Source organism: Coregonus clupeaformis, chromosome 1 (assembly GCF_020615455.1).
Source record: "Coregonus clupeaformis isolate EN_2021a chromosome 1, ASM2061545v1, whole genome shotgun sequence".
In the NCBI taxonomy this organism is placed as follows: Eukaryota; Metazoa; Chordata; class Actinopteri; order Salmoniformes; family Salmonidae; genus Coregonus; species Coregonus clupeaformis.
Window position 1 is genome coordinate 40,052,652 of NC_059192.1, and position 13,401 is coordinate 40,066,052.

At 45.3% G+C, this 13,401-nt stretch overlaps 1 long non-coding RNA gene across 1 annotated transcript in view; it reads right to left on the minus strand.

The window, feature by feature from the left end:
• Positions 1–2,878: 2,878 nt before the first annotated feature.
• LOC121582568 overlaps positions 2,879–13,401 on the minus strand; it is a 44,950-nt gene continuing 34,427 nt past the window's right edge. Inside the window, exons 2-3 of the long non-coding RNA XR_006003374.1 lie at positions 5,884–6,494; positions 2,879–3,055 (exon numbers count right to left, since the gene is read on the minus strand). This is a non-coding gene — a long non-coding RNA (uncharacterized LOC121582568). The remainder of the gene's footprint in view (positions 3,056–5,883; positions 6,495–13,401) is intronic.

Here is a 13,401-nt window from a genome sequence, read left to right on the forward strand (position 1 = left end):
GTGCCATTAATACAGGTAACGAGTGGAGGACAGAGGAGCCTCTTAAAGAAGAAGTTACAGGTCTGTGAGAGCCAGAAATCTTGCTTGTTTGTAGGTGACCAAATACTTATTTTCCACCATAATTTGCAAATAAATTCATAAAAAATCCTACAATGTGATTTTCTGGATTTCTTTTCCTCAATTTGTCTGTCATAGTTGACGTGTACCTATGATGAAAATTACAGGCCTCTCTCATCTTTTTAAGTGGGAGAACTTGCACAATTGGTGGCTGACTAAATACTTTTTTTCCCCACTGTAAATACCCTCAAAGGATACCTTACAACTTACAATAATGAACATCTTGTGAAACAGCTGTGAAAACCAACCTGGCAATATTTAAGATTTTAATACATAAACTTTGATAATTTTTGGTACAGTTGTGTCATGAATTTATTTTCACAGATTTTTTGTACACACATGGCAATCATAGACTAAAATACTGAATTCTGGTGTGTGGAATATAGAGGAGGTGGTTGCTGTGTGGGTGGGAGGTTCTGCCTGTCACTTGCTCTCAACAGGCAGCCAGTCTCTGAAGAGGGACTTGAAGAGGGAGACTGCAAAGTCCAGGCACTGCTGCTCTCTTTGTTCTGAGTGTTTGCAGTGCTAGTGTTTTTAGTTAATATGTGTATCTCACATATTATGTGCCCAGTATGATGCAAAAAAACGTTATTGGCAGATAACGACAACATGACAACAACAGTAGCTGTAGATGATGTAATGAAAAGTTGGAGGGTGGTTGATAATGGAGGACATCAGGTGGATCCACGTCTGGGTGTTGGGCAGAACCCCTAGGTCCTGGAGAACAGGAGCAGAGTTAAAGTGAACAGGGTAGGAGACAGAGACGCAAACAAGCGAACACACTGGTTACACTTTACTTTGAGAAGATTTGATGGATTAGTGCAGTGTTATAAATGGGAGATATGTACTTTTCAACACTTTTAAAAGGTATAGCCTACCTCAAGCTGGTCCCCCACCGACTCAGAGCACAGAGAATCAGACTGATCCAAACTCACTGGTTCTGGTGGATGGGATACCTCCTGGGGGGCTCGGAAAGTCGATGGTTGATGATTTGGAGAGGTAAATTGAAGAGGTAAATTTTTATAAACTCAGCATAACTACCTTTTCTTGCTTTCTCAAATGTCAACCAAAGCTTAACATACTTTGTCTATTGGGCTTCACTGAAGTGTAGGGCGTCAGTGCTTTAAGTGGTCGACCGTCCAACTGCTCAAACTGTAGAAGATTGTTGGCTTCCACCGAGGTAACCCTAGGAAGACAAAGATAAATATATCAGTGTTAGGGAAACTAAAACTAGCTTCAGGTAATTTTTTGTGCAAATGCAAATAGTTATTATCTGAGATTTTTTTATATTCACTTTAACAAATGGTGACCCCAGCTAGGAGCAAAAGAGCAGCGAGGTTTCCTAGGTCTCGCCTTCCTTTCGTCCTTCTTCCAAACCAAGTAATTAGCCCGGATGTCGTAGCACTTGGTCCCCTTCTTGATTCTGCTCCGGTAGCTCTCCTTCTGTTTCTCCTGCACCCTGTCCATGTTGTCTCACCTTGATTGATAACAGGAATAATGCAATTATATTTCATATTACAAATACATTTCTTACATATCTCTTGGAGGGCCAGAAAATAAATTAACAATGGACAATCATTTTTACCTTGTCAAAAACCTCCACATCCTTCTCAGTCCGTGCCTGAAAGTGATCCTCGAAGACGTTCTGATCTTGTTGGACAACTTCTACCACATCAGGTGGGGTTTCAGTGATCTGAAAGTACGTTATACAAAAATAGCAATAGACAAACAACCACTAAGTCAATCACAAATTTGAAAGACTACAGTATATGCAATAATTGTATATACAATTGCATTGTTTACCTCAGTCAACAGCTGCGGCTCCCGTCCATACTCGGTGGAGGCCTGGATGCTGCTGTTGTGTGCAAAGAGAATTACCTTCAGGTTGTTCTGCCACCCTTCCTGGTACCAATCAAGGGACTTGCCCATGGCAGTCTTGAGGGTCTGGTTGGTCCATTCATCAAACCTGGAGGAGGGAGTAGGAAAGCGATATCTACTGACAATGTAAGATATTGAAATATGTCTGATAATGTACCATAGAAAAACAAAAACAAATTGTAAAAAATAAATAAAACAAACCATTGGTGACAGAATATAACTTATAACATCCGTACCTTGTTCCAGCGTTCATTACCTCGGTCACTCAAGATGACCTCAGGAGAACTGTGGGTGTTGAAGATGTCCACCATCGCATTGGAGGTGGCCTCGCCAGTCTCGTCCTTGATGGGTATCATCCAAAATGGAAAATCTATTTTTGGTTACAAGCACCCTTTTTAATGGGTTACAGAAGGGAATTTAGAGTTAAGCACGTACTCTTCCTTTACTGACCTTTACTGGTCCACCCCTAACATTTAAGGTGTTAGAGAGAAGATTACTTTATTCTTACCCGTATCTGTGTCATACAGTATGCACATTTTCATATTTGTAAGGATACTGACACACACACACACATTCTATAATATTAAACTGTGCTGTGGTCAAATAAAGCAACCATTACAAAACAACTTATCAGGGCAAAATTTGAATTGGGACACTTACCGATCATGTGCCATGGTGAAACAACTTTGATAGGCTTCAACTCTGGTGCCACAGTCTTCACCCTCTCAAACTTCTGGCAGGCTAGACAGGGTACTGACCTTTAAGCAAAAAGTGACAAATTGAAACATTGTGTGCTCTCTGATATGACATTCATTGAAATCATAATCATTTCAGAGATAATAGAATGTGATTGATAAACAAAACGTTATTTCACTTGCCCAGCTGTCCACCTCCTTGACAATTCCTCGTCAGAAGAAGCGTAGGTTGATTTTGGCAATCATGCGCTTCACTCCAAAATGGCCAGCATGCATCTCGGTCAGCACGGCCTCCTTCTCCTCCTTAGTAAAAATCACCCTCCTGTGTGGCTGGCCATCCTTCTCCCGTAGGTAGATATGATTGCCTAACAAGTTGGAAGAGAAGAGTTGTTGAAATACTCATGTCTAAGTACATTTGCAATACTGTCTTTCTCTCTTTCTTCCACTCTCTTCCCACCTCTCTCTCCCTCACTCACTTTTATCCTTTCTTTCTCACTTTCTTCCTCTCTTCCCCCCTAGCTGACTAGGCAGGCTGAGGTAAATAAGTACAGTAGCTAGCAACGTCAATCTAAAAACAGCTTAAATTATTTCTTCCCATTTAACAATATTTACTTATATAAAGACAAATATATGGTAAAGAAAGAGTGTTCTCTTTCCAGTCTTTTCTGTCCTCTGAAGCAGCAGGTAGTCAGCAGGTTGTCACCGTCAAAAACACCGTCCTTGGAGAGTTAAAATAAAGCCAAGCAACAAGCATAGCAACGGACGCTTTGGTTCATTACGTAATCCGGTCAGAATTTTGCAAGTTCTAGCAACAGCCCTAGCAACAGAAGCTAGAACTAATCGAATCCCATTGTGACGCAGAGGGGGACACCATTTGGCTGGGGGACACTATTTGGCATGACAGGCCCTCTTAAATGGGAATGGAAACACTAGGATTTAGAACGCCAGCTAACTCCCACGGGGGGCCAGTATGAAAAATAAAAAGATAATGTATGCACTCACTAACTGTAAGTCGCTCTGGATAAGAGCATCTGCTAAAATGACTAAAATGTAAAATGTAACTGTAAGTCGCCATATTGGCATTGTTGCGTCACTGGCAGGAGAGAACATTTTGGAACTCCCAAAAATGGCTGAATTTACCAAGAGTAGCTCCGAGTCTGAGAGTGAGTTTATAACAGAGGATGAAATAACGTTAGTTAGGGAGCCAAAAAACCTTCTGAAGTCGTTCATGTTTGAGCCGATCGTTGCCCCAGATCATAGAGTTCGTTCTCGTTGCAGTAAAAACACAGATATGCCGCTTGAAACACCTCAGCTAGAGGGTCGGCCTTGTGACACAATCTGGTGTGAGTGCGGATGCTGCCAGATAATGGCTAGAGAGTATGAGTATGTGTGTTGTAGAGAGATGGTGGTGGTGATACAGCACAAAATCCCAGCGGATGGCGGCTGTATTACATCCAGTCAGAGGTTCCTGTCAGTCTGTCTGGATGGCGATGTATTGGACGTGTCACTAATCCTTATGAAGGACTTCCTGGCAGAAGAGGTTACTCGACCAGTCAGCAGCCAGTATACCAGTTATATAATTGCTTAAATTTTGCTTGACTATAAATTGTTTAAAGCTAACATCAGTAATGGTGCTCAATATATATAATAAGTAACCTATAACAATGTTTATCACAAGCGCTGTTTGGCACGATGGTAACGCATTCACCTTTTGATTAGACGACCGAAGTTCGAATCGCAGACAGGATCATGATTCATGAAATCTCATTCTAACCAATAATGGGACGTGCTCATTGTGATTTAGTTTCGGTATCAGACTAACTTTTATTATGATTTTGTTTGCAGAGCATACAGGCTGGCAGCTTATCGGCAGTTCACCTTATGGGCACAAAGGAGAATTGGACGAGGTGAACGGCGTGTCATCCATGCATGTGTTGTTTCTTCCATAAGGCACGCATACCCAGAAGCAAGTAGCATTTACATAGGATTTGAGTTTTAATAAAACCAGTTCATTTAGTAAATCTAGCATGTTGTAATTTCTTTCAAGACATAGGCCTAATACCTGTGCCTTATGTAAAAAATAGTATTAGTTAGCTTGTCCACTATAACAACAGGTTCACCATGTCCAATTCATAGGTCGAGACAGCAGGTCCGGGAGAGAGGCAGAGAGAGAGAGTCGAAACAGCAGGTTTGGGACAAGGTAGCATGTTCGTTGAAATGTGTAAAAAAATCAGTGGGAAAAAAATTCCACTCCGATTCCTGTCATGGATGGGTGTATCTTTGAATTCGCAGTTGAATGGCCTGCTCCTTCTCCATTTTCGGAACACCAGCCCGCTCCCCCAAAGTGACCGCCACTCTCTCTCTTTGGGCACTCAGGAGAGTCCGCTGGGATGGTCCTAGAGCCAGATCTAAGTTACACAAATTATTTTAGGTAATTTCTCTCTATATGCCAACATCTGACATAATATAATACACTTAACATTGGCATAGCAGTCAACGATGCCATGTAGGAGCTCAGACCGGAAACACCATGTCTTCTCCTCCTTGATGGGTTTCACCACAAACGCCCTGGCAGCCTTGGAGAAACGGAGCACTCCCTCCTTTGTTGTAGCCTGCTGTCTGTCCACCGAATAATTGTGGTCCAAGGCAGCCACTTGGAGTCTTGCGACCATCCCCAAGAGAAAATATCTAATCAATGTAACTAGAGATTAATAAGTAGGCTACTACAATTATACTGTTACTGATTTTATTAAATCAATTGGTTGTAGTTATTCACATAGGAATGCACATAAAACAAAAACAAGGTTTTAAGGGGGTGCGCACAGCAGTTCAGTGTGTCTCCAGTGACCCACTGGTGTTAATTTGTGATGTGGTGAACTGCGATGATCCACTTTTCTTTTAGCCCCTCACCCATGGCAGTTTAGTTCTGATTTTACTATAAAATATATGACAGTACCTCTGGCTTTCCGATGGCCACCAGCTGTTTCCTCACACCTTTGGCAATGTGCCACAGGCCAGATATCAGCATGTGAGACCCTCAAGTGCACCCTCACACTTGGATGCCTGTCAGTGGCCAGGTTTTCAATACTGCATCCATGGGCCTGTTAGTAATAATGTCCTCTTCATACATCCACCAAATACACACTTACAACCCTTAGGCTAGCTACAAAGTATAGGTTAGGCTATAGCTTACCTCAATGTGTTGCAGGCATCTCTCTAATCCTTCCGTCTCTAACCAGTAGCTGTTCTTCAGTCACATGCACAGTCTGCTGGGCAAGGACCAGGTGGGAAGCAGAGTCCAGGATGGTGTAAGTGCCAAAGGAGGCACAATGGCCTGGCGAATCACACTGTGCGTCTCCAGATACGATTAGTGGACTGTCACCAATTGTAGCCAGAATGTAAAAGAATGGCTCTTTTCAGGGATGAACTGATGACACCTGCTCGACATCCTGGCTCATGGCAGACATTGAACAACTCCTTCAGCTTGCTCTCAAAGACTATGTATTTTGGATCTTGCACACACTCTTCGATAGTATATCTTGGCTCGCACTGTGATGATTGTGATTCTGAGCTCTCAGATTCATACAGCGAGTTCTGGTCTTCACTGATCTCACTCTCACTCTCCGTCAGCTCCATCTGTGGCTTATAGGGGCAGGACTCGGTTGTATACTGATGGTTGTGAGCGCAATCTAGCTGGGCCTCGAGCTCTTTAGTGATGGTCCTGGTGGACCTCTTCTCCACCGCAGCATAGGAACACTCTGGCACCCAGGGGTCAGTTTGGCATGCTGTACTAACCATTCTTTCCTGTTGGTAGAAATCAATGAAGGCATCTATTAGGATATAGGTATATTCAAGAATCACTGCATATACTGTATATTGTCCATTTTATATCCAAAATGGCCTCTGGGATGACAAGATTGTGTCTTGAAATAAACAATAGCCTTAGAAATAACATGGATTTGCTTGTACAGTGAGGGAAAAAAGTATTTGATCCCCTGCTGATTTTGTCCGTTTGCCCACTGACAAAGAAATGATCAGTCTATAATTTTAATGGTAGGTTTATTTGAACAGTGAGAGACAGAATAACAATAAAAAAAATCCAGAAAAACGCATGTCAAAAATGTTATAAATTGATTTGCATTTTAATGAGGGAAATAAGTATTTGACCCCCTCTCAAACAGATGATTTCTGGCTCCCAGGTGTCTTTTATACAGGTAACGAGCTGAGATTAGGAGCACACTCTTAAAGGGAGTGCTCCTAATCTCATCTTGTTACCTGTATAAAAGACACCTGTCCACAGAAGCAATCAATCAATCAGATTCCAAACTCTCCACCATGGTCAAGACCAAAGAGCTCTCCAAGGATGTCAGGGACAGGATTGTAGACCTACACAAGGCTGGAATGGGCTACAAGACCATCGCCAAGCAGCTTGGTGAGAAGGTGACAACAGTTGGTGCGATTATTCGCAAATGGAAGAAACACAAAATAACTGTCAATCTCCCTCGGCCTGGGGCTCCATGCAAGATCTCACCTTGTGGAGTTGCAATGATCATGAGAACGGTGAGGAATCAGCCCAGAACTACACGGGAGGATCTTGTCAATGATCTCATGGCAGCTGGGACCATAGTCACCAAGAAAACAATAGGTAACACACTACGCCGTGAAGGACTGAAATCCTGCAGCGCTCGCAAGGTCCTCCTGCTCAAGAAAGCACATATACATGCCCGTCTGAAGTTTGCCAATGAACATCTGAATGATTCAGAGGAAAACTGGGTGAAAGTGTTGTGGTCAGATGAGACCAAAATGGAGCTCTTTGGCATCAACTCAACTCACCGTGTTTGGAGGAGAAGTAATGCTGCCTATGACCCCAAGAACACCATCCCCACCATCAAACATGGAGGTGGAAACATTATGCTTTGGGGGTGTTTTTCCCCACGAAACTGGGGCAGCAATCAGGACGTTGGGGACAATGGGGTCGTCCCTCTCCACCAGGTCCACAGGGTCGAACTGCCGGGAGAGCGCGTCAGGCTTGGTGTTCTTCGACCCTGGACGGTATGAGATGGTGAACCGGAACCTGGTGAAGAACAACGCCCACCTGGCCTGGTGCGAGTTGATCCTCTTGGCCCCCTGAATGTTATTGTGGTCAGTCCATACGACGAATGGATGGGCGGCCCCCTCTAGCCAATGCCTCCACTCCCCCAGGGCGAGCTTGACCGGTAGCAGCTCACTGTTCCCCATGTCGTAATTCCGCTCCGCCGGGGACAGCCGACGGGAAAAAAACGTGCAGGGGTGAGTCTTACCATCTGTGAGGAACTACTGGGACAGGATTGCTCCCACCGCAATTTCTGAAGCATCCACCTCCGCAATGAACGGCAGGGATGGATCAGGATGCCCGAGGACCGTGGCTGATGTAAAGCGCCGCTTAAGCGCATCAAATGCATTCCCCGCTTCCGGGGTCCAGGTGAAGGAGCGTACGCTCGTCTGGGTGAGGGCTGTCAGGGGAGCGGCTAGGGAGCTAAAATTGCGATTAAATCGCCTATAAAAATTAGAGAACCCTAAAAACCATTGTAGTTGCTTGAGGGATGAGGGCTGGGGCCAATCCAGTACCGCGCTGACCTTGGCTGGGTCCATCCGTAGGTCCCCCTGGGTGACGATGAACCCCAGAAAGGAGACTGTCTCTGTGTGGAACACACACTTCTCCGTCTTGATGTAGAGCTGGTGACGGAGGAGGCATTGGAGGACCTGCCGAACGTGCTGCTGGTGTTCACTCATGTCCTTTGAAAATATTAGGATGTCATCCAAATACACAAAGACGCTGTAGTCGAGGAGGTCCCGGAGCATGTCATTGACCAATGCCTGGAACACCGCAGGCGCGTTGGCTAGGCTGAACGGCATGACTTGGTACTCGTAATGCCCACTGGGTGTGTTAAAAGCCGTCATCCACTTGTCCCCCTCCCGAATCCTCACCAGATTGTAGGCATTACGTAAGTCCAGCTTGGTGAAGACCCGGGCTCCCTGCAACGACTCAAATGCCGTCGTCATCAGGGGGAGTGGGTAGCGGTTCTTAACCGTGATGTCGTTGAGGGCCCGGTAATCAATGCACGACCGCTGCCCACCATCCTTTTTCCCACGAAGAAGAAGCCCGTGCCCATAGGTGAGATAGAGGGACAGCTATGACCCTCGACAAGTGCCTCGACGAGTGCCTGTTCGATATTCTCCCCCGGCCAGGACAAGGAAAACAATCGCCCTCGTGTGGGCATGGTGCCCGGCAAGAGATCAATAGCGCAGTCGTAAGGCCTGTGAGGAGGTAGGCCCTTGGCACGCCTCTTACTAAACACCTCCCCCAGATCCCAATACTCCTGGGGAACGCCTGCCAGATCTGGGCTGGTGACGGAGTCTGTAGCCGCCGTCCTCCCGGTGGCAACCGCCGCTAGGGCGGTAGGCGGTTCGGAGTGCGGGACCTGGGGTAGAGGTGAGGACTGGTAGGTGGTCTGGGACGTTGGTTTGGGCTGATGAGTGGTCGGTGGAGACCGGATCAGGATGGGGGCGGAGCCTCCCTCCAGGATGAGCCGCCCCGTGGACCTGTCTATCCGCGGTTTGTGGGCGACCAGTAAGGGGTGTCTGAGGACGATGGGACACTCCGGAGAGTCCACAATGAAAAACTGGATATCCTCCCATAGCCCCCCCGCCACCCGGGGACGTACGGGGATGCGCAGTGCGGGCCCACTAAACCCTGACGGGGAGAAAAATCCGGGAGTCTCTGGAGTTGGGGTTTCGGTTCCGGCTCGCTAGCACCCCTCAAGATACTAGCGAGCCCTCCCGTTTCCCGGCTTATCTGGGCATGAGTCGCATTGGTGACATGCCTGGCCGCAGTACAGGCAACGTCCCTGGAGCAGACGCCTCTGCCTCTCCATCCTGGACAAGCGCGCCGCCCCCAGCTGCATAGCCTCCTCCTGAGGAGTCTCCTCCCTGAAATGGTGGAAAGCCTCCGGGTTGATAGGGGAACACGGAGGCGCGCCTTGCGTCATCCCTCTCTCATGCGCCCTCTCACGACGCTGATTGTCTACCCGCACCGAGAGTTCAACGAGGCCGTCCAGTCGCTCAGGCAGCTCCCTGAAGGAGAGTTTGTCCTTCATCCCCTCCGATAGCCCCTGGGCATAAAGGATGACCAGGGCGGCCTCCTCCCATCCTGCCTCTTGAACCCGGGTCCGGAACTCCACGGAGTAGTCCGCCCCCGAACGGTCACCCTGTGCGTTAGCCCAGGAAATGGCCCGACCCGTCAACAGAGTGATGATGTAGGCCACCAGGGAACACTGGCTGAGGAATTCCCTGCTGCCCTCTGGACGTCCGTCATACTTCTCCAGAGGTGGTAGGCAGGGTTCTCGCGATTTCGCAGGCAAGACTGGGGACGCCGCTTCCGCTCCGCCGGCTGCCGGGGCTGGTCGGCTGCACGGCGATCTTCAGCTGGCTGAGATTCTCGGTGATCTGCTGCAGGCTGCGGTCGTGTTGGTTCAGCATAGCTCCCTGTGTTGCCAATGTGCTCCGATACTGTGCTGCCTCCGCTGGGTCCATATTGGCTCAGTTTTCTGTAAGGTTTGGGGTGAGGTGTGACCCAGGTGCGGTGCAGGATATACAGTAGGCAGTAGGCAGATATGGTGAAACAAGGATCTTTGCTGGTGGTCCCGAAGCCAAAATACGAAATACTACCTAAGACTGAAACAAATAACGAAACAGGGAGAACACTTCTCAAGTACCTGTACATAGATCTCCGATCAGACACTGAGTAGTACTGCTGGACATAGAGAAACTAGCAGAGAAAACTGAGCAAGGGAACACAGGGAAGTGAGGACATAAATACACAGGTGAACTGATAGACACAGGTGACACCAATAGGATGATGATTAGTCCCGACTGTGAGTGAGGAGGTTCCTAAGGTTGTCGGAGGATGACACCTAGTGGGTCGCTCCGGAACTGCGACCCCCTCCTATAACACGTTACTATGGCAATTTAAAATGGCGCTGACCATAGCTGAAATAAACCTTATATACGATCAAAATACTAAATATAGAGATATTTTTATGTTAAATGCACATGTTTAGTATTAGTGGATTGAATACATCCCTTTGCTTAGATTTACTTCCTAAAGTGTTTACATTCCCCTTTAAATGTAAAGTCCCCATATTTGGGGACCCTATTTGATATTTTTTATTCAATTCAGTCTGGTACGAGAACGGTAGCCCCTATCTGCACAAGCAGGGTGTCTGCGGAAAGCTGAGTATCTTTGCTATTGATCGTTGCCTTCAAAGCTTTGGTGTGTCTTACTACCATATATGGGCATACGAATTTATAAGGGCATGCCGAGCCGATGACCTCATTTCAAGATGGCTTCTACCTACATTCCGGTTAGTGTTGTGAAGCATAAACAAAATAAACACAGAATATGCTGATGCACACCGAAAGCCGGACTCCACAGATCATGAGGATATCTTATTTGTCTGCCTGTGACCTACCGTTATTGATCACCAGCCCGAGAGTCAAAATGTTTATTTTACAGAACGTTTTCACCAAACAGCAAATATCTTACAAGGTAAGCTTTGACTTGGTCTGTGTTTGAGCTATAGCTACATTAGGGGTATCAAATTAATCATTAGGTTGGTAGGAACAAATCTAGCCTATTTCCAATGTTATCTGATGATGTATGACTTAGTGGCAACATCGCATCAGAAATATGATGTTGCCTGCTTACGCGCTGTAGGCATCCATTACACAGGGGAATGGCTACTATGGCACCTTGACAGTCTTGTAGCCAATGAGATAAGCTTTCCAGGAATATGCAGTTGATCTGGGTGGGACAATGCGTAATGCGAACTATTGCTACCTGGCTCAGACACTTGGAAATGTCCCGTGACCACACCTGACACCACTTACTAAAACATCTGCCCATTTCTAGTTGTTAGGTCTATCAATCCCTTTTTTTCTGATATTGTTCACATGTTGTGGAAGCCATCTGATGTGTTTACAGCTCTTGTAGTCAATAATTCACTTATAGCTGTCAATGAAAGATGACTTTCAAAATAAAAAAACTAACAAAATCTTATTTTGTGTGTGCTTGATCTTGTGTATTCTGAACTATGTTACTCATATCTATCTTCTGATCATTTCCTCATAATCTCCCAGATGTCTTCTTTCCAAATATACCAAGTTTTGGTATACATTTACATTTAAGAGCTAGGAGTAGGGTAAGACTCTTAAAAATAAATTGTACGTACCATAGAGAAATTAGCTAATTATCAAGGTCAATGTTCTTATTTTAAAAGTAATTCAATTACTTTTACTCTGAGTACTTTTTAAATTAGCAACTTTTTACTTGAGTCGTTTTTTTTACACCAGTAGTTTCAATAAAGTAAAAGTACCACTACTTGAGTAGGATATTTCAGTACCCTTTACACCCCTGGGTAAGAGCAAGGATTATGGTAAGAGAGAGGAGTAGGATATGGGCTAGGTGTAGGCTAGGGGTTAGGTCAGGGGCAGACTGGGACAAGAATTCGTCCCTGGCATTTTATCCACACCAGCCCACACCGCTGCGCGCGCCGCCAACTCACTATTCCACCTATCACTCACCCGGCTGGCCACCAACCATACACAATCACCCCATCCCCACACGTACAGAGCCTTCAGAAAGTATTCAGACCTCTTGACTTCTTCCATATTTTGTTGTGTTACAGCCTGAATTTAAAATGGATTAAATTGAGATTTTTGGTCACTGGCCTACACACAGTATCCCATAATGTGAAAGTGGAATTATGTTTAACGAAACTTTTACAAATTAATACAAAATTTAAAGCTGAAATGTTTTGAGTCAGTAAGTATTCAACCCCTTTGTTATGGCAAGCCTAAATAAATTCAGGAATAAAAATGTGCTTAACAAGTCACATAATAAGTTGCATAGACTCACTCTGTGTGCAATAATAGTGTTTAACATGATTTTTGAATGACTACCTCATCTCTGTACCCCACACATACAGATCATTTTAAGGTCCCTCAGTCGAGCAGTGAATTTCAAACACAGATTTAACCAGGGAGGCTTTCCAATCCCTCGCAAAAAAGGGCACCTATTGGTAGATGGGTAAAAAAAAAAAAAAAAAGACCAAATATATCCCTCTGAGCATGGTGAAGTTATTAATTACACTTTGGATGGTGTATCAATACACCCAGTCACTACAAAGATACAGGCATCCTTCTTACCTCAGTTGCCGGAGAGGAAGGAAACCGCTCAGGGATTTCACCATGAGGCCAATGGTGACTTTAAAACATATAGAGTTTAATGGCTGTGATAGGAGAAAACTGAGGATGGATCAACAACATTGTAGTTACTCCAAAATACTAACCTAACTGACAGTGAAATGAAGGAAGCCTGTACAGAATACAAATATTCCAAAACATGCATCCTGTTTGCAACAAGGCACTAAAGTAATACTGCAAAACAATTCGCAAAGCAATTCACTTTCTGTCCTGAATACAAAGTGTTATGTTTGGTGCAAATCCAATACAACACATTACTGAGTACCACTCTCCATATTTTCAAGCATAGTGGTGGCTGCATCATGTTATGGGTATGCTTGTAATCGTTAAGGACTGGGGAGTTTCAGGATAAAAAATTAATGGAATGGAGCTATGCACAGGCAAAATCCTAGAGGAAAACCTGGTTCAG